Source organism: Myotis myotis, unplaced genomic scaffold, assembly GCF_014108235.1.
Source record: "Myotis myotis isolate mMyoMyo1 unplaced genomic scaffold, mMyoMyo1.p scaffold_m19_p_5, whole genome shotgun sequence".
NCBI lineage: Eukaryota > Metazoa > Chordata > Mammalia > Chiroptera > Vespertilionidae > Myotis > Myotis myotis.
The window spans coordinates 58,424,720-58,446,955 of NW_023416357.1; positions in this window are offsets into that span (position 1 = coordinate 58,424,720).

Sequence of the window (22,236 nt, forward strand, 5' to 3'; positions counted from 1 at the left end):
GTATTATATGAAAAAGTGAAACTTGCTTTTGTACCACCTTGTATATGAAGTGGTGAAAATCAAACAGTTAAAGAAGTGAGAAAGAATTATGGGGCATAGACCATGTATTAAAACAACCAGTTTAGAAAAATAACTCAAATAGTGAAAATTGCTGCTAGTATCATGCCACTTAAAAAAAAAAATAGGTTTTTCCCTACTGCATTAAATTCTAATGCAAAGTCTCTTCAGATTCACCTTGTGTTTATTGGGTCTTCATGAGATCCGAATTTTTAATCAATTAGGCAATAGAAGTAGGTGTAACACTGGTAATAACAGCCACAGTAGATGGCTGGTTATACAGTAAAGGAATATTACTAGAATATTGCTTTCTGGGTATCCTTTCAAGATACACTTTTTTCTTTCTTTTACAGTAGAATGTACTCTTCTTACATTGTTCAATTGTTAACTGTATTCAGTTAAAATAATGGATTAGGGCAATCATGTTGGTATAGTAATACAATAATGCTGCATACATATAAACATAAAAACTACACAAAAACAAACAAACATATAAAACACCTACACTTTTATAGGTATTTATTAACTTTTCAATTTGGTCAACAATTAATCAAGGTCAGGATAGCCAGAACAAATTAGATATTACCACTGAATATAGCTCTCTGAACCTTTTTCTAGGTGGTAATGGATTAGTAACATCATCTTTGGCTAATGCAGCATTAATAAATTGCTTGATGGACACCAAAATAATTTAATGTGCTTAAAGCTAAACGTATTACTACAATAAACTATCTCTACACATAGATGGTAACATATTCTTGCCTTCTCAAGCTTTTCTTATAAATGTACCTTAAGAAGCAAATAACTGAGAATGTATTTAATTTTATTAATTGTGTGATGCCATGTTCTTTTGAATAACATTAGCTATAATTTCTTTTCATTATCTGGGTACACTTAAGAAAATGAGGACTAATGTAACTTGATCAGAACAGACTGAATTCATTAGAATTTAAACATTGAACATGTTGCTTAATTTTAAGTTTGGAAAATTATTCAAAAATAAAATCCCATATCCAATATCATGTATATTTAGGTTATCTTACTTGAAACTACAAAATATTACATCTGACATTTCCTATGTTGACTACCTTTAAAAAATATTCATAGCTAACAAATGTAAGCTTTAAGATTCAACATTATTCTATATCTAAAATGAGAAAATATACATGAAAACTTCACTTTTAATCTTGAGAAAAAAGGATAACTAGGTGGTTATGAACTAGCATCTCCCATTAAATTAATGATTTTTACCTAATTCTTGTGGCTGTGGAATGCAGATCATTAAGCTTTAAGCTCTTTTATATTCATTGCAGTAGCACCTGGCAAATTGTGTGGTATTTTTCTTTATAATTATTCTATAAATCATTTGACAGGTGAGGAGGCTTAACCTACTTTCCTAAAGATAAAAATCTCTACAAGTTAGTGGTCCAATATAATCATCAAAATGCTGTTTCAAAGCATAGAGGATTTACATGGAGATAGGTAATGTCTTGGTCAGTTGGGGCTGCCATAACAAAAGCCATAGACTGAGTGGCTTAAACAACACACCCTTATTTTCTCACAGTTCCGAAGGCTGGAAGTCTGAGATCAGGGCACCAGCATGGTTGGGTTCTGGTGAGATTTCTGTTCCTGGCTTACAGATGGCTGCCATCTCTAGTTTGCTCACATGGACTCTCTCTGTACATGTGCCAGGAGAGAGGAACGTAACAAACTCTCTGATGTCTCTTCTTATAAGAATGCCTATTGTATCCGATGAGAGCTCCACCCTTAGGACCTCATTTAACCTTCATAACCTCTTTAAAAGCCCCATCTCTCATATAGTCACACAGGGAAGAGGGGAGTTACCTGTGAATTTTGCAGACTCAGTTCAATCCATAGAGTACTAACCTAACATGCATCCTAGAATGACTGGCATCACTGAGAAATCTGGGCGTGCCTCGCTGGTAGTTCAATTAATTCAACAAGTAGTTACTGTTCCAGATACTATTTAGGGTCAGGTATGAAGCAATGAACAAAAGAGAACTACTGTCGCTCTCTTATATTTGGTATCATATATGTTTCTAAAGGAAAAGTTCCCAATATGAAAGGACTGTGGGATGCGGAAGGCTTCTCTGAAAGTACTTGGGTGAGATTTAGGCTGAATTGAAGGATGCCCACAATGCCCTGCGGGACATTCAGTCAGGGGCCAGGACAAGGAGTTGCTGAGCCAGCATGTTGCTGGGCATCTTGAAGAGGACAACCAGGAGCAAGAGAAGGTGGAGCCCCACCAGCAGGTGGCCATCCATCTGCACATGGACTTGTGCTTGTTTATCTGATGTTTGCCAGGCTTCTGGAGATCACCTACATGGCGGCCATGAATTGGGCGGGGGGGGGAAGGGGAGAGGAGCGACACTAACATGCAATCTATAGCAGCTTTCTATTTGAAATTCCATCTAACCTATATAGGAAGGAAATACTGGATTTGATATGATTTAAATTTCCATATTTGAGAGAATTTAATCCATAATCTTTGTGTAAATAATAAACACCAAATTATAGCTGTTTACACTAGATTGTTGCATGAAAAAGTAAAAGTGCCAAAACCTTACAGAGATTTTGCCCATGGCCCCAAAATAAAGCATTTATAATATACTAGAGGCCTGGTACACAAAATTCGTGCATGGGGGGGGGGGTCCCTCAGCCCGACCTGCACCTTCTCTCAAACTGGGACCCCTCAGGGGATGTCCGACTGCCAAACCGGCAGCTGGACATCCCTCTCGCAACCTGGGACCTCTGGCTCCTAACCGCTGCCCTGCCTAATTGTCCCTAATCACTCACCTGCCCGCCAGATGCCCCTAACCACTTTGCCTGCCTGCCTGATCACCCCTAACCATTCACCTGCCTGCCTGCCTGCTTGCTCCTAACTGCTCCCCTGCCTGCCTGATTGCGCCTAACCACTCTGACTGCCTGCCTGATCACCCATAACCACCTCTGCCTCGGCCCCTGCTGCCACAGTTCATCCAGAAGGATATCAGCAATGATATCCAGAAGGTCGTTCAGCTGTCTGGTCTAATTAGCATATTACGTTTTTATTATTATAGATATAAAACATTGATGATGTTTGATGTCTTATTTGCCTTTCTGTAACTAGATTGTCATTCCAAAGCAGCTATCATGAAGAGCTTAGTTTTCCCTGAATTCAGTTGTTATGAACAATGAAGGTCACCGACAGTATATATTTATAATCTACCTTTAAATTCTGGCAAGAAGTGACAGTTGTGAATAGAAGGAATTGAGTCCATAGAACGCTGTCCTATTTCACTGTTTTGCATGTGGATATCTCTGGTTGTTGTTCAACACCATTTATTTACTTGTTAAAATGAATTGACAAAAATAATTGGTTTATTACTCACCTTTTAAAGAATAATAGACAAGTATAAAATGGATGGAGTAAATGGTCAAGACATCCTTTTATTTCTTCCCTCCAACCATTTGATAGTGACAAATTGACATCTGCTTATTTTTAGCATGGAGGACTCTATTTTATGCACAAAGTTTCAAACACCACAATCTGCCCTTCAGAAAATAAGAAGCTTGGAACAATTAGTAAGGTGGCTATTTGGAGGAAAATTCATTAAAGCAGGTTAGCAAAGGATACTTTTAAGAGTCTGTGTTTCTTATTTGCACAAGGAGTAAGAGAGCACTAGACTTAGAGTTCTAACAATAACCTCTTATTAAGTAAATCTTCGTTTGTATTGTCCATTTCCAAGATTTGCTCCCTAGAGGAGAAAAGATAACTTTATGTCATAAATAACAGGACAGGTCTCTTTAGGTAACTATTAATTTAAAGAAGGGATTCATATTGGATTTACAATAGATTCTGACATGCATTTTTAAGCTTAACATTGAAAATAATAAAATATTGTAAAAGCACCAAAGAAATAAGAAATAAAGGTTTTAATCCAAGCTCAATGAATGAGTTAATAGAATGGGTTTCAAAAGATGAGTAACTCAAGGTACAGTTCGTTCTGCTATAACACTTATTTTGAAAATGGAACTTATTCCAATGGGAACGGATATATTAGGAACAATTTAATAGAACAACTTTTATGTTAGCTTATGTGTAATTTTCTTCATGAGAAAGAGAGATGAACATGAAAAACTACAACACAGTGAACCCAAAAGCACAGTAATACACAAAAATACACGCATCTACCAGCTACTTCAGTTTCCCACATGTTATGACCCCCCACTTAACCACATCTGGTATTACAACTCTTAGTTCAATTTCAGATAAACATCCTTCCATCCTATATAATAAAAGCCTAATATGCAAATCGACCTAACTGCAGAACAACAGGTCGCTATGACACTCACTGACCACCAGGGGGCACACACTCAATGCAGGAGCTGCCCCTAGCCTGCAGGCCCCAGGACAGCCAAGACAGGTGCCAGCTGGGGCCCCCCGATCACCCCACAAGTTGCCCTGCAAAGGGAGGCGACTGGTGGCAGTGGTGGGGGGGCAGGACCAGCCAGTGAGTGGGCTGGTGCCACCTCCTGATTGCCCCACTGGTGGCCTCCTGCAGCGGGGCGATTGGGGGTGGGGCCAGCGAGCAGGTGGTGCCAGGCCAGCCAAGGCGGGTGCCAGAGGGGGCCCCTTGATCTCCTTGCTGGTCGCCCCACAAATCGGCCCTGATCGCGGCCAGGCCTAGGGACCTACCCACACAAGAATTTCGTGCACCGGGCCTCTAGTCACTTCATAAGAACTCAGGACCTTCATCCCTGCTGATGTCCAATTCTACAATTAAACTTCAGGGTTTTTCAAATCAGTGACATATTTACTGCCGTATTTATGTAGTTCTTAATGATTTAATAACATATATGAAATCATTTTTATTAAGTTCTTATCTTCTCATCCCCATAAAACCAGAGTATTTTGCTACTGAGTTTTTCAGAGCCAGTAATATTTAGGAATACATATACAGGGTTATAGAAAAAGTGACTGTAGTATATTGAACAAATTAAACCAACATTTTTGCTAGAAAAAGAATAAGCAAGGATAAATAGGGTTTATGCATAGCTTATGGTCTCTTGAGAACAAATGATTAATTAGCATCATTAAAAATAGCTACAATACGTATTAAGTCCTTGAGCTATACTCTTTTCTGTAACTAGGATAAGCTTTAGTAAAAAGTTGAATTATAAAACTTTATTTTAAAAATGTAAAATAGACCCAATTATCTATTATTTATCAATTCTTCACTTATTTTTTTTCTGAGTTAAATGTACAATAAATTAAATATCTATATCCATATCTATATCTATCTATATTTAGTTATCTTTAGGTATAGATAGATATAGGTAAATAGATAAAAAATAGGATTCAAAAGATTTTATTTAGCTCAAATTTTTTATTCCTTCACACCTAACCAAATGCCCATATGTAAATGCATATGTAAGTCCATTAGGTTCACAAATGTCTTTGCTTCCTTTGGCTTAGTGTGATATTTGTGTTTAATGTTTCTGTTTCAGGTATCAACAGCTACATAATAAAACCATTAAAATCAGTGGCTTAAGATAACAGTAATTTATTATTTCTCATCTTTCTGAGGACTAGTTGGATGATTCCTCTGCTGTCTTCCCTACATGTATTAGAGGGTCAGCTGTGCTGGAAGTTTTCTGGGGGCCTCATTCACTTGTCTGGCAGTTGTCGCTGGTTATCAGTTGGTGAGGCTTGGTTCAGCTCCATGTGGCCAGTGTTCTTACACAGCACCCTCAGTGCAGCATTCCAAGAGATCAAGTACAGGAGCTACAAGCTATCTTAGGGCCAAGGCCCAGAAAGTATGACTTCCCTTCTGCCATAGCAAGTCAGAAGACCATTTCAGATTACAAAGGGGGTTAGGTAGACTTCACTTCTTGATTGAAGTATAAAAGTCACATTGTAAAGGATCGTGGGAGGACCTTTATTGAGCATCTTTGAAAACAATCTACCACAAAATGTATTTGAAATGCATGTACTGGATAAAATTGTATGAATCTTGTAAAAACAGAACCAGAAGGAGAGACTGCTATAGTTAAAAGGTGTCATGAGCTGATTGATTGATATAATCAAATAAACATATAAGTAGGTGATTCAAACTGGAATTCATAAAAAACATGGTTTCAAAAACCATATGCCAGGTAACAAAATAGATTCAAATAGAACATCTTCTCACAAAAATAAGGGAGGCGTGATAAAAAACATATGCATATCTAGTAATAATAAAGTCTTTTGAATTACATGGAGGGGGAGTAAAGAGTTTCTTAAGGAAATTATGGCAATTCCCATTAAAAGCATTCTGTGAGCCATTATTTGAAAGAAACATCCTTACAAGTTCTCATGCACTGGAATGTACGAATAAGTACAAAATAGTTTAAATAAATGGATGAGAAAGTTATGGTAAAGCGATGGAAGTTCCTCAGCAGAGATAGCTTGAAATGAATTTCATAACATTTCAATGGTCTCAAATAATACGTCAATTTACTGACGTGTGACACAAAGCCTGACAGTATAAATTTTTTTTTTTTTTGGCACCTTGAATAATGCTGACAGTATAAAATTTGAGGCAGTTTCAATCAGAACTTCTGTGTCCCCCCCCCCCAATTATTTCAATTTTCTCTCTTTTATACATTAATCATATCATCAGACTGGCTTCTCTTATGATCATAAATGGGTGCTCATAATAATAATGATCACAGTGTATTACAATACACAGGTATTTTTTTCCACTTTCCCCTCAATCCTAGCCATAGGGTTTGCCTAGCATCGGATTCAAGCTAGGCAAATCAGATGAGCCTGAGATTTCTGGCGGAAATATGGTTAAATGAATGACCTCATCCACTCCATTCAGAGTTTATACAACAGAATATAAGCTGGTGTTCTTGCTGCCACATAGTAGGAGGTTGGAAGAATGGAGCCAATTCTACAATAGTTAGCTGGATCTAGCTGATCCTAAAGCCTACCTCAGATTTTCTGTTCTCCTACACGTGTAGCCCTTCCCTTTTTTAAACCCCAAATAGTTTGAATTAAATTTTTTTCTATTTGCAACTGGCAGTGTGGTGAGCATAGAATTGGAACCAAAGGATTTAGTGGGGTGATCTTAATGTAGAGTGACACCAAGCTACAACAACCACATGTCTTCCATTAGTCTTATTTGCTGCGAAGGACTGTGCACAGCCTCTCTAGTGCTAGAAGCACTGACTCATCCTCTCTTATGTTTCTTCCTCTGACCAAGCCCTTTCAATTTCTCAATAACTTAATCTTTAGCATTAGGAATCATATCATGTAATCTAAAGTTATTCAACTCTTATATTCTAATGTGACCTTGTAATTTCTACTCCAGTATACATTGTACTGACTTCTTAGTTTAATAACTCTCATTAAATCAATTTTATATATTTGTTTCCAGAGTTCTTTAGGTCTTTAGGAACAGAATTTCCTATAGACCTTATACAAACTTATCCCTATTTTTATTTGACTCAGAGATACATTTTTAAAAGAAATGATCAGCAATTCACTTGTGGAGATACACAGAAGTATCTTATTAAAGAGTAGCCATATGATATCTGAAAAGTTAAAAGAGAAATTGAAAATGATGTCTGTGAATAGTTTTTTATATTATTGATTATTGACTATTGGAGGGAGAAGAAAATAACAACCCTCTCCATTCCATATATAATTTCAAAAACAGTTGTCTAACAAGCATTGATTCCGCCCCCCCCCCTTTATTGGGTCATGAAAATATATTCCTCCAAGTAGAAATAGAAAGATAGACGCTTCTGAATTCAATTACTAGGTTATGTAGAGTTTTTAAATATAATAATATTTAGACTTAAATAAGATAGTAAGACTTATATAAGATTACCCCACTAAATCCTTTGCTTTTATAAAATGACAACATTCATTGGCCTGAGGGGGGGAAAGTGGTGTGCAAAATGAAAGTAATTTTATTATCCATTAATTTTAGTGACAAGAAAGGTTGTTCTGTATCCTCACCAGAAGTTAGCATTGTCAGTTTTCTTTTCTTTCTTTTTTTTTAACTTTTAGTCATTCTAATAGGTGTGTACAATCTCACTATTGTTTTAAGTTGTAATTTTCTAAAAATGAATATGTTTAGCATCTTTTCATATGATTATTTACTAGCTGTATATCTTGTTGGTGAGGATAGACTTAAAATGCTTCACCAATTTTTTAAGTGAGTAGTTTGTTTTCTTATTGTTGAGCTTTAAATGCCATTTGATATATTCAGGGTGGGTCAAAAGTAGGTTCACAGTTATAAATACAAGAAAGAGTTGATTCTTGTATTTTATTTATTAATGAATATATTATTTTCCCCTGTTGGAGTGCACTGACCACCAGGGGGCAACTCCTGCATTGAGCAACTGCCCCTGGTTGTCAGTATGCATCATAGCAACTGGTCGTTCTGGTGATTCCATTGTAAGGGTCACTTAGGCTCTTATTATATAGACTAGAGGCCCGGTGCATGAAATTCGTGCACTGGGGGGAAGGGGGTCCCTCAGCCTGGCCTGCACCCTCTCCAATCTGGGACTCCTTGGGGGATGTCAGACTGCCAGTTTAGGCCCGATCCTGCACCAGTAGTCAGACATCCCTCTTGCAATTCAGGACCACTGGCTCTTAACCACTCACCTGCCTGCCTGCCTGCCTGATTGCCCCTAACCACTCTGTTTGCCAACCTGACCACCCCCAACTGCCGCCCTGATCCCCCCCAACTGCCTCCCCTGCCAGCCTGTTTGCCCCCAACTACCCCCTGTCACCGGCCTAATTGCTCCCAACTGCCCCCCCTCGCCAGCCTGATTGGGGTTGGGGGGCCGATTGGAGGAGGGGCTGGCCATGGGGAGGGGCTGTGGTTGGTGGGCTGGGCAGCCACCCCCTCAAATGGGTTGGGGGGTGGCGATTGGGGCCAGTGGCCTGGGGGAGGAGCCATGGGTGGTTGGCCAGCCAGCCCTGCCCCTGATTGTGGTGGTGGGGGGGCAATTTGGGGTCAGGCTGGGCAAGGGGAGAGGCTGCAGGAGATTGGCTGGCCAGCCCTGCCCCCTCTTGGGGTGGGTGGATCAGGGGTGGGACTGGCCTGGGGAGGGGCTGCAGGACGTTGGCCGCCCAGCCCTGCCCCCTCTTGGGGTGGGGGGCGGTGCAATCAGGGGCAGACAGCCACGGGGAGGGGCTATGGGCCTATTGTGGTGGGGCAGGTTGATCAAGGGCGGGGCTGGCGGGGGGGGGGGTGGTGGTGGGAAGAGAGGGGGTATTTGGCCAGCCGGCCTGCTCTTTTTTTTGGCAACTTCACAACTTTTACTTGTGGTGCCTGTGCTATGTCTGAAAAATACCTTCTCCCCCTGCCCGGGACAACGATGGGAAGGGGGCAGCAAAAAATAGAAGACATCCCTTCATATTGCACACGGGCCCTATATACAGGCTCACCTGGCCCAGGCCGGCAGGATGCTTGGCACATTCTAGGATCCCTGCTCAGGGGCTGGAGGGGTGACTGGTGGCAGCACACGTGAGAGGGGACCTCTGGGTGACCACTCTGGTCCTGGCTACTGGTCTTGGCACTTCCTGGTCCCCAGTTCCTTTCTGGTCCCTCCTGCAGTCCTGGTCCCCCTACCTGGATCAGCCTCCTGTCTCCATCCTGGACTCAGATGGCCCCCTTGGCTCCTGGGGGCTCTGTCCTCCCCTCCTAACCTGGAGATCTCAAGGAAGGTTATGGCTTCTCAGAGACTCCTCGACAGCCCTGTCACTCATGTTCACACAGGGAAGGGGTGCATGTGGCAAAAGCAGCTGTATAAATGCGAGTGCAGGGGCAAGTCCTCTGGGGTCACTTGGACAGTTTGCTGATGACACAGATCAGGGCCACATTCTCATCCTTGAGGCACTGGTTGTCAGCTCGGAGACTGGACAGGCCCTTTAGCTCCTCTTCCAGTTCAGCGGCCTTGCACTCCAGGGCCCTGCACTCAAATCTCTCCAGCTCCAGGATGTCCGGCCTCTCTGCAAAGCGCTCTTGCCTCTGCATGGTGCGCTCCAGCTCTACCTTGAGCTGCGCCAGCCACAGCATGGTCTGGATCAGGGCCTCACGAAGTCTCTCGTTCTCAATGTGCAGCTTTGCATAGAGCTTCCTGAAGCTCCCTCAGGCTCTTCAAATTTGGGCTGGGGTTCTGGGTTTAGGTCCTGCTGCCTCTGGATGGGAAGTGCTGGATTCTGGGCTGATGTCCACTGGCTTCGCCTTCTCCCCCTTCACAGGCCCTCTCCTCTCATTGCCAACTCATTGGTGCTCCCTGGAGGCCTGTGGTCCCTGTCCGTGCCCCTGCCCCTCAGGCACCTCTACTTTCTGGGCAGGGCCATCAGAATTCTCAACCCCAGGGACTCAGGGCTGCCAGGAAGGGTCCAGGCTCTGAGTGCCCTGCTCTTGATGTAGATGGGAGCGTCTGATCAGGGGAAGGCCTGCAGCGGGGAGGGGCTGCGAAGTTGGCTGCTGGCCCCACCACCTGATCAGGCATGTGCTGGCTACAGTGGGTGTCATAGCTACTGGCCCAATCAGGGCCATGTTCTGCTCGTTCACCACTCCCCAGTCCCAACTCCGCTGCCGCTGCCGCTGCCGCTGCCGCTGCTGCTGCTGCTGGGGCTTGAGGCACTGACTGAGGCTGCAGGCGACCTACCCACCCCGGGTTGGGTGGCACATAGGATGCGCTGGCCGGCCGATCACTGCTGCCGCCCTGTGTCCCTTCACACAGGGGGTACCGGGGCGGGTACCCGATCACTGGGGTCCCACCAGCCAACCCCCAGGTCCCCTGTGGGAGGGCCTGATGAGGGCGGGGCAGGTGCCTGATCACCGGGTCCCACCCGCCAGCTCTGGGTCCCTCGCAGGAAGCCTGGATGAGGGCGGGCGGGTGCCTGATCACCGTGATCCCACCCGCCAACCCCGGGTCCCCGTGGGAGGCCCGGATGAGGGCGGGGACCTCTGCTGCCAGCCCCTGATAGAGGTGAGCTGGCGTTGGCACTGCCCCACCCTGCCTGCAGTATGCAAATTAGCCGCCATCTTGGCTGGTGGTTAATTTGCATATCACCCTGATTAGCCAATGAAAAGGGTAGCGGACGTACGCTAATTACCATGTTTCTCTATTATTAGATAGGATTATATAGATCAGTGATGGCGAACCTATGACACGTGTGTCAGAGGTGACACGCAAACTCATTTTTTTGGTTGATTTTACTTTGTTAAATGGCATTTAAATATATAAAATAAATATCAAAAATATAAATCTTTGTTTTACTATGATTGCAAATATCAAAAAATTTCTATATGTGATACGGCACCAGAGTTAAGTTAGGGTTTTTCAAAATGCTGACACGCAGAGCTCAAAAGGTTCGCCATCACTAGATCTTTGCAAACAGAGCTCATGTTTTCTTTTAATACTCAACACAATCAGATAATAAAAGTGAACTCAAACCATTATTTTGTCTCAAAACTTACTTGCCCATTAGTACAAGTTTACTAAATGCATTTTTATTCCTTCTAAGTTGTCACAGGTAATAATTTTACCAATTGTTTTAATATATAAAACGTAATCAACACCAAATATTGACCAAATATGAGTAACAATTTTGTAGTCTCTTATAATAGTTTCCTTGTTACCTCCTAGTCCCAAGGCTAATATTTTGCTGTTATTGAACTACTTCATTTCTAGGTGCAAAATCCCACTTTAGGAATTTGCTGCTGCAAAAATAGTCTGTGCAATGAAAGCATTAGGTATCATAATGATAAAACAAGTATTTTTATTTTACTTACTGGTCTGCAGAAGACTTGCAGGTCAGTTAATCAAGACTGAGATCAGCTGGGATTCCATGCTTTAGACTATGTATTGATTGGACTTGGCTTAGTGTTGAAGGTTAGGGTTTAGAACTGTCCCACATGAATTCTTATAACTCAATAAGTAAAATACAAAAAAACTTGCATAAAAAATGAGCACAAAATAGACATTTAACTAAAGATGATACACAAATGGTTAACAGGCAATTAAAAGATGTTCACAGTCATTAGTCATCAGGCAAAGACAAACAGAAATCACAATGAGAAAATAATATACACTATAATGGCTAAAATTCAAAAAGTCTAACACTACTAAGTGACAGTAAAATCTATACTAATAAAAGGGTAATATGCTAATTAGACCGGGAGACTTTCCGGGAGACCTTCCAGACAAAGTCATGGTGGCGGGGCTGAGGCAGAGGCTGTTAGGGGCGATTAGGCCAGAAGGGGGTGATCAGGCTTGTGGGGGGACAGTTGGGGTCGAGCAGGCCAGCGGGGGGGAGGGTAGTTGGGGGTGAGCAGACTGGCGGGGGGAACAGTTGAGGGTGATCAGGCCGGTGGGGGGCAGTTGGGGGCAAGCAGGCTGGCAGTGGGAGGCAGTTGGGGGCGAGCAGGCCGGCAAGCAGAGTGGTTAGGGGTGATCAGGCAGGCAGTCAAGTGAGGGGTTAGGTGACAGTGGTTCCAGATTGGGAGAGGTAATACTTGTCACAGGTAATAATTTTACCAATTGTTTTAATATATAAAACGTAATCAACACCAAATATTGACCAAATATGAGTAACTGCCAGCAGTCAGACATCCCTCAAGGGGTCCCAGATTGGAGAGGGTGCAGGCTGGGCTGAGGGACACCCACCCTGTGCACAAATTTCATGCACCAGGCCATTAGCTCTGATAAATTACTGGTGAAAATATTAAAATGGACAACTACTTTAGCAAACAGTTTGTCATTTATTATAATTAAATATGCACTTCTTTGAATTAGCAGTTCCATAATATATGTTCTAGAGCTTGCTCACACTGGCCTCACAAGAGTTTCATGTACACATCTCTTCTTGACTCCACCTTCAAGGTGTGATAATAAATCCTTATCTGTCACTTTTTACATTTATGAATTAGAGGACATTATTTGATCTATGCTTTGGTCTTCCATTTGTAATATAGATACAACAACTAGTTACCTATTTCTTTGAATTATTTTTATAATTTAAATAGTTAATATATATGAAATCCTTACTTTTGCACCTGTCTTGAGTGAACACTCATTATAAGATAATTTAAATACACATATTTACATTGTATGCTTCAATACATAATTATTTTAGGATAAGTTAGCAAACATTTTGAAATTTTAAAATTATTGGTTTTTTTTTCTTTATTATGAAACCCTCTCTCATAAAGAATATTACCAGGATTAAAACAAAACAACAAAAATATATTTGAGAAGTGAAATCCTATTTATTTATTCTCATTGCTGAAGGGTACTCATTTGTATGTCTATAACACCATTCATTTATTCTACTGTAATGGCATTTAGGTTATTAAAACTCATTTGCAACTTTAAGTAACTAATTCAAAATCTGGGCTCATTCTGACCAACTTCCAAGTAAATTCCTTGCTTCTAGAAAACCAGTTTTCTCAGTTTCTTCTTAAAATAATCTAGTACTTCTCTGAAGCAATTCATCCTACCTAGAATATCCTCCTTTTTTATTTTACTTCTGAAATCTTATATATACTTGAATAAGACCCAGATATATAACTTTTACTCTAAAACCTTACATAGTTCAGATGCTTCACCATCAACTTTCCAAAATGACACTACATTAGCACAAGTCTTGGTTGAAATGTCATCTTCTCCATGAAATTTCCTCAGCCATTTTTGTTATATTAATCCCCATTATCTTACTGTATTTGTTCTTACACACTTATTTCCTTCTAGCACACTAATGAAATTTATGTAGTAATATATTTCTGTATATATATTGCTATATAAGCATATATGCTTACATGTATATAAGTAGGGAGGTATTGGATTTGGATTACCATTTTAACTCCCATTCTCTCCTCCCCTATCCTCTGATGAACAGTTTTACTTTCTGTTTCTACGTATTTTGCTATTCTAGATACCTCATATAAGTAGAGTCATACATTATTCATCCGTTCATGTTTGGCTTATTTCCTTTGGTATAAGATCTTCAAAGTTTCACCCATGTTGTAGCATGTATTTGAATTTCATTCTTTCACAGGCTGAATAATATTCTATTGTATGTATAGACTACATTTTATGTATCCATTCATCCCTCAATGGACATTTGGATTGTTTCTACCTTTTGGTTATTGTGAATAATACTATTATGAACATGCATGTCTGAGTCCCTCATTTAACTTCTTTTGTTACTTAGAAGTGGAACTGCTCTATGAAATGATAATGCTATGTATATATTTTTAAGGACCCACCATACTATTTTCCATAGCAGCCACACCATTTTATATTCCCACCAGCAATGCACAAGGGTTCCAATTTCTCCACATTCTTGCCAACACTTGGTTTCTATTTTTTTGTTTGTTGGTTTGTCTTGTAAAGTGGTATCTCACTATGGTTTTGATTTTCATTTCCTTAATGATTAGTGATATTAAGCATTTTTCATGCTTATTGGCCATTTATATATTCTCTTTGGAAAATGGCTACTTAAATCTTTGTCCATTTTTAAAATAGGCTATTTTATTATTGTTGAATTTTAAAAGCTCTTTACTAGTATATATTTGGGGCCTTAATCTCTTACCAGATGTGTGCTTTGCAAATATTTTCTCCCATTCTGTAATTTGCATTTTACTTTGTTGATAACATCCTTTGATGCATAAAAGTTTTACATTTTGATGAAGTCAAAATTGTCTATTTGTTCTTTTCCCCAGTACCTTTGGTGTCATCCTCCAAAACAATCGGAAATGGCTTTTCTCTAATTTACTGGAAGAAATAACAATTCTGGAGCTAGAGCTGCAATTCCCAAGTCTTTCTATATATTGTTTCCAGCCTATATCTATTACCAATTTGTAAGTAAGGCAGACTAGCGCTAGAAGTAGAATGGAACACATTACACAGTGAAAGCTATAGGCCAAAAGAGTGGGATATATATTTCATAAAGGCATTAGGCACTAAATGCACAAGAGTTGAAGTCCAACAGACCAAAGCCAGTTCTATCTATTCACGTCACCTCCAGCAAGCTTTGCAATTTCCCAGCCCAGATCCAAATTACCCAATCTCTAAAATGACAACACTCACTCAAAGTTATGTAAATCACTTAGTGTAATTCTTGGCATCTACTAAAGGAACTCTATAGATGCTAGCTAAAACAACTATTGGAAACTGTCACGCGTATCTCATTTATCCTCCCATTACGTATGGCATATTAGTGGCATACAGAAGCTAAACAAATGCTGCGGTTTGACTATATAAACATCACTGGTTCACACTGAAATGCCTCTGCTGCCTCCGTACAGAGAAAAGAGACTGGCTGACTTTTCTGTTATCACCTAAGCTTTATTTGAAGTGCTTATCATATGCATGTGATAAACTTATGAACTAAAATTAGTTAAATCTATTAGAACAAAACATGACAAAATATAGCTGACATAACCACAAATTCATGATAGTTGTATGGTTTCTTAAATAACCAAACAATTTTGCTGTTTAAACTTGAGGGGGCACTTGGGAACTAGAAGAATACTACATAGAGACAAAAGAGGAAATTTACTCTATACAAAATTGTCTTAAATTTGGATATTTTATAGTGGCTTTTGTTGTTGTTAATTCTCACCTGAGGATATTTTTCCATTGATTTTTAGAGAGTGCAAGGGAGGGGCAGAGACTAAGAGCAACATCAATCCATGTGAGAAAGACACATGGACTAGTTCCCTCCCACATGATTGAGCTGAAACCAAGGCACATGCCCCTGACCAGAATAAAACCCTGAACCCTTCAGTCTTCGTACCAACGCTCTATCCACTGAACCAAACTGTCTATGGCAACACTGACTTTTTGACACTTTTTCTGAAAGCTGTATGGTAATATAATCCAATGTACTCTTTTGACTGTTATTTTTACTAACAAGTGAATTATCTGTTTCTTGTGTAAAATTAAATTATGTTTTAATCAAAGAAACATTTTTTAAAAAGTCAATTATTTTTCTTATTTTAAAAGTAATACTTGTACATTGCTGAAAAAAGGAAATCAAACATAATCCCATTATCTGGTGGTAGCCACTATTAATACATCAGTGTATTTTCTTTTTATAGGTTTTAATATTTTAGCATTAATTCATAGAATCATATTGTTTGTATCCTCAAATAGCATGTAATATTATAATGTAAGCCATTCCCTTCACCACTATTTTTTAAATGTGATTTTTCATAGCTGCATAAAATTTCATTATATGAAAGTACCATAATTTACTTAATATGGTACTGCTGGAATTTCACCATTGTTGCTGTTATAAATAAAACTGATTTAATCAAAAGTCTTAATTTTGAACAACAATCTAACTGAAATGAACTTAGGCAAAAAACAGACCAAAAGTATTTTATTTAAAAAAATACTAGTATATCTTATGTAACTGACCAACTTCTACCAAAACAACAATAACACAGGAGAGGTACATGGCAGGTTTCATAAATCATTGGGACCAGAATTTAAATTCCTCCAACATCTGACTCTCACTTCTGTGATATTATAATTTATGATAAGAAATTGACCTTTTTTGGTCTTCCTCCCTGTTTCTGGCACAGAGCCCCTAAAAGCTCTGGGGTTTCCTAAGCAATAAGAGCACTAAAGGTGTCTTTTGTTATGTTAATTAGTGACTGGAAAGCACCATAAATTTGCAGGATGGTTGCCAGGAGAACCAACCATGTGTATTCTTATTACCTTCATCTCCACCTGTGTATAAGATAGCAGACATTATTGCTAATAACATCAGATTACCTTTGAAAAAATTAGATCAAGGAGCTATTTTTCAAAACCCTTTGGCTAGTATCCTTCAGAATCCTTAATGCCGTTTGATGATGTGAGAACATATAAAATAGCTCCAACAAATCTTTAGTAGGAAGGTACCACACCAGCCAGACAGCTGATTTTGGTCAGGTACTATATTTTGCAGATGAGAAATAATAATTAGAAAAATTTAGATCTAACTATTACAGCATCCAGACCTTATCTTACCTCACTTTATTCTACCTTGGGAATTATAATTGATGCTTCAAAAGCCCTCAGAACTTCCAAGAGTTCTACAATATGGTTGCATATTAGAACTAAATGTGAATCTTTTAGCATTATCTATGATTGGCCCTAACCCCTGAAATTGTTGTTGTGGAGTGAAACCAGGTATCCATATATTCCAAAAGCTCTAAATTTTATACAGAGTTGAGATCCATTAGCCAAGGGACCAAAGCTGTCATCAATTTAGAATTAGCTCAAGGTTGCTAGTATTTCATAATTTTTATAATCTCTAATATACAACCCATTTTTGGGGTGGAAATCGCTAATTCATCTAGACTTACTGAATGTTACTTTTAAAAATCTCCCTCCAAAATCTACTATGTGTTTGACTCATCTTATTTATTTACATCAGACTCTTTGTTACACGCTGGGTAAAGTTCCAAGTATTTATCAGCTGATAAAGTTCTATAGTGAAGAAAGAAGGAGCAATCCACTTTGTCCCTCTATTCATAAGCAACACTGCGTTTCTTCTAATAGATTACAAAGATATATCAAAACAATTTGCCCATAAAGTGTACCTGAATGCTATAATGTTGGCATTTGGCCAAATTATATTGAGAAACTAAATATGGTTGAGAAAATTATTATTCCCCAACCTTGAAAACTTTGCAGACTGTTGAACACTAAAATAGGGCAATATTTCTTTAAAATAGCTAACAACAGCAAGTAAAATTAAATAATATATCCTCCATCAGTTCTCAAGGAAAAATAAATCTACTTTGTCCATTTACCTCAAGGGAACAGTTTAATTATATTTCCACTAAAGCTGTCCTTTCCAAGCTTATAATATTTGACTCTATAAAGCCCAAACTCGTTTTCTTTTTGGAGTCCTAAAATATATGCATATGGATATAGGCGTCAATAATGTTTTTTAAAGTAATTCATGTTGTTGGTAGAATAATAATTAGTTCATCCTCAATGCTGTATAGCAAAGGTCAGTACTTCTCTTCTATAAAGGTCCAGATATTAAATTTTTATACTTGTAGCCAGACAGGTTCTCTTATAATTAGTCAGCTGTTTTGTGGTAGCATAAAAGCAGCCTTAGGCCATATAGAAACAGAAGGATGTGGCTGTGTTCTAATAAAACTTTATTTACAAAAACAGGAAGCAGGCCAGATTGGACCTGCTGGTTTTAGTTTGCTTATTGTCCATTCCCCTTGAAAGGGAACTGGCAAACCCCTAGAAGGCCTGCCTAAACTACCATGGCATTCATTTGAGTGAGTGATGAGATATGTAGAGCTCAAAAAAACTGAGGCATGCACCACATGCCTGGTAAGAAAATCCTCAAAGGAATGACTTCTTTCTGTTTGGTCCCTGTCTGCACCACAGACAGGGCCAAACAGAAAAAAGTCATTCCTTTGAGGATTATCTTACCAGGGTCTAAATTTATTTTGAGGACAGCTAAGAAAGTAACATATTTATGCTGAGGGCACTGCCTACTTATTAGTAGTATATAAAAAATTTTTATAAAAATTTGTGGAGTATGGCAGAAGAGGCTTATTCATATTAACTATCCTATCTAATAAAGAAGGAATATGCTAATTGACCCTCACACCATTGCAAAGATGGCAGCACCCACAGCCAATAAGGGAATATGCTAATTGACTGCTCCACCCTCAAAGATAGCGGCACCCACAGCCACAAGATGGCGGTGCCCAGTCCCCTCAGCCCTGCCAGGGTGGGAGGTACATGGCAAGGCTGGGCCTGCCTCCAGACCCCCTGGGCCCCTCAGCCACCCAGCTGCCCAGGGCCGCCCAAGGTCAGGTAACCAGGGCTAGCCGAGGCTTGTGCTACCAGAAGTGGCAGCAGCAGAGGTGTTATGGAGCGTCGCTTTCCTCTGATCGTCGGGTCACCTCCTGCCCCTGAGGGCTCCCGGACTGTGAGAGGGGGCAGGCCAGACTGAGGGACCCGCCCCCCCCTCCAGTGCATGAATTTTCATGCACCGGGCCTCTAGTTAGATTAATAAAGAATAAAGATACCCCTAATGCCTTTATAATTATCCAGTTACATAATAAATTGTATTGCCAGATTTGTTTGTAGATGTTGAATTAACATGAGCAAAAGAAAACTCTTCTATCATCAAATTGCTGAGTTTGAAATATTGGATTCTATAGAAGCAGCATGCCCATGGACCATGAATAATCTTCGCCTATCTGATGATTTGTTACTTCTGATTTACTTTGCAATTTACAGGGTCACCCTAATACACACTTGCAACATTTCTAACCATTTTTTAAAATATATTTTATTAATTTTTCACAGAGAGGGAGAGGGATAGAGAGCTAGAAACATCGATGAGAAACATCGATCAGCTGCCTCCTGCACAACCCCTCCTGGGGATGTGCCTGCAACCAAGGTACATGCCCTTGACCGGAATCGAACCCAGGACCCTTCAGTCTGCAAGCCAATGCTCTACCCACTGAGCCAAACCGGTTAGGGCTCTAACCATTTTTTTAAGTCTTAATCATAGTTTTGTTTCATCTTGCAGGGGAAATCTTTATGGCTTTTTATAGTTACCCTAGAGGCCTGTTGCAGGAAGATTCCTGCAATAGGGCTTCCTTGGACCTATTCCTGCAAGAATAGGGCTTCCTGAGGCCAGAGCGAAGCGTCTCTGCTGCCTCGCTCCCTCCCGTCTTAGCCGCCTCGCTCCCTCCCATCTCTGCAGCCTCGGCAACCTCCCTTCTCCACCGCTTCGCTTCCTCTCGTGTCCGCTGCCTCGTTTCCTTCCATGCCCGCTGCCTCGGCTCCCTCCCTTCTCCACCGCCTGCTCCCTCCTGTCTCTGCTTCCTTGGCTCCCTCCTGTCTCTGTTGTGTCAGCTCCCTCCCATATCTGCCGCTTCTCTCCCTCCCTTCTCTGCCGCTTCTCTCCCTCCCTTTTCTGCTGCCTCGGCTCCCTCTCATCTCCGCTGCCTCACTTCCTCCCGTGTCCACCGCTTCGCTCCCTCCCGTGGCCACTGCCTTGCTCCCTCACTTCTCCGCCACTTGGCTCCCTCCAGTCTCTGCTGCCTCACCCCCTCCCATGTCTGCTGCCTCAGCGCCACTCCTGTCTCCGCTGCCTCACCACCACTCCTGTCTCCGCTGCCTCCGCTTTGCTCCCTTCTGCAGCGCTTGGCTTCCTTCTACGCTGTCTTCAGTCTTCACTCCGTGCAAATTAACTACCATCTTTGTTGGGTTAATTTGCATATCACTCTGATTGACTGGTGGGCATAGCGGAGGGATGGTCAATTTGCATGTTTCTCTTTTATTGGTGTAGATATTATTTTAAATTTATTTTATGTTATAACTAGAGGCCCAGTACATGACATTCATGCACTCGGGGGTGAAGGGGTCCCCTCAGCCTGGTTATATAAGAAATCCCTAGTGCTGCTGGGGAGGCTGGAGAGGCTCCCACCACCCCACCGCCACTGCACTTGCCAGCCCTCAGTCTGGCTTGTGGCTGAGTGGCGCCTCCCCTGTGGGAGCACACTGACCACCAGGGAGCAGTTCCTGTGCTGAGCGTCTGCCTCCTGGTGGTCAGTACATGTCATAGCTACCGGTCGTTCCGCCATTTGATTAGCATATAACCATTTTATTATATAGGATAATCTAAGTATAACACGGTCACAGGTTTTTTTTCCTAAAATTTTTTAAATGATATGAAAATGTCTCTATTATAAAGATCAAAAACTTGAATAAATGCCTATTTCATAGTTACCTTTTAAGCACATCAAAGTATTGAATGAAATGAAAAACACTGAGGAGAACTCAACATCTTCCTGTTTTGTGAATAAATTAGCAAGAGAATTATTCAAATTAATTTTCACAAATTAATATTGAATGATTAATCTGTTCCTAACAATAGGTTAATACATTGCAGAGTAATCTATAAAGGCCTTCCTTTTAAATAATCATCACCTACTATATACTCAGATAGAGTTTTCTCTATTAATATAATTCCTCGGACATATACTAAATCAATAGTAAAAAATTGCTTTGTGTTGCATGATGAATTATTTTCTTCTTTTAAAATAATTTTTAGCCGAAACCGGTTTGGCTCAGTGGATAGAGCGTCGGCCTGCGGACTGAGAGGTCCCAGGTTCGATTCCGGTCAAGGGCATGTACCTGGGTTGCGGGCATATCCCCAGTAGGAGATGTGCAGGAGGCAGCTGATCGATGATTCTCTCTCATCAATGTTTCTAACTCTCTATCTCTCTCCCTTCCTCTCTGTAAAAAAAATCAATAAAATATATTTTAAAAAAATAAATAAATAAAATAAAATAATTTTTAAATGTATACATTATACAAATGAATATGAATGAGTTAATGGTTACTGTCAGTTGGCAATAAAAATATATTCAATGTTATAAAGTGTAGGTAGGCAATACAGTAAAATATCACTAAAAGCAGGATGTAAAATTAATCCTTTACTCTAACGGCTATAAATTATAAGATATTTGAAGACATATAATTTTTCAATGCAATCATATTTATTAATAAACATACTGTGCTTTATTTATCTGCAATGTGATCTGCTAAAGTATTTGGGCAATTTTTATTGTCATAAATAGTTTAATAAATGTTAATCTAAGATGTTTATAGAACTCAACTGATAATTAAAATTTGTTAAATACATGCAGTAAATCTCAATATTAACCAGCCTTTCCTGTGGTTTTAGTTTCCTACTAGAAGACTGAATTAATGCTGCTTTACGACTTATTCAATTTTAATTCAGCTGTATCAACTATTACTATCTTAAAGTTGCTCTGGTTCCCAAACATTATTCCTAAAGGTTTATAGACCCGATATTTTGAGTTGTGTAGCTCTTCACAATTGCTTGTAACAAAAACATAGAACAGCACCTGAGATTAAATATTAGTTTGGTAGTTCAGTATCTAAGAATCTCAACTTGATTGCTGAGACATAGAGGAAAACAGTGCACTAGAAATGGTAACATTACAGGTGCCCCTGGATTTTCATTTCCTACTAAAGGAGTCACAGAACATTTAGGAAGAGCTGTGTAAAGGTTAATGTACTATAATCCAACACCATATCTGAATTAAATTAATTAATTAATTTTTTTGTTTCATCCATATGTTG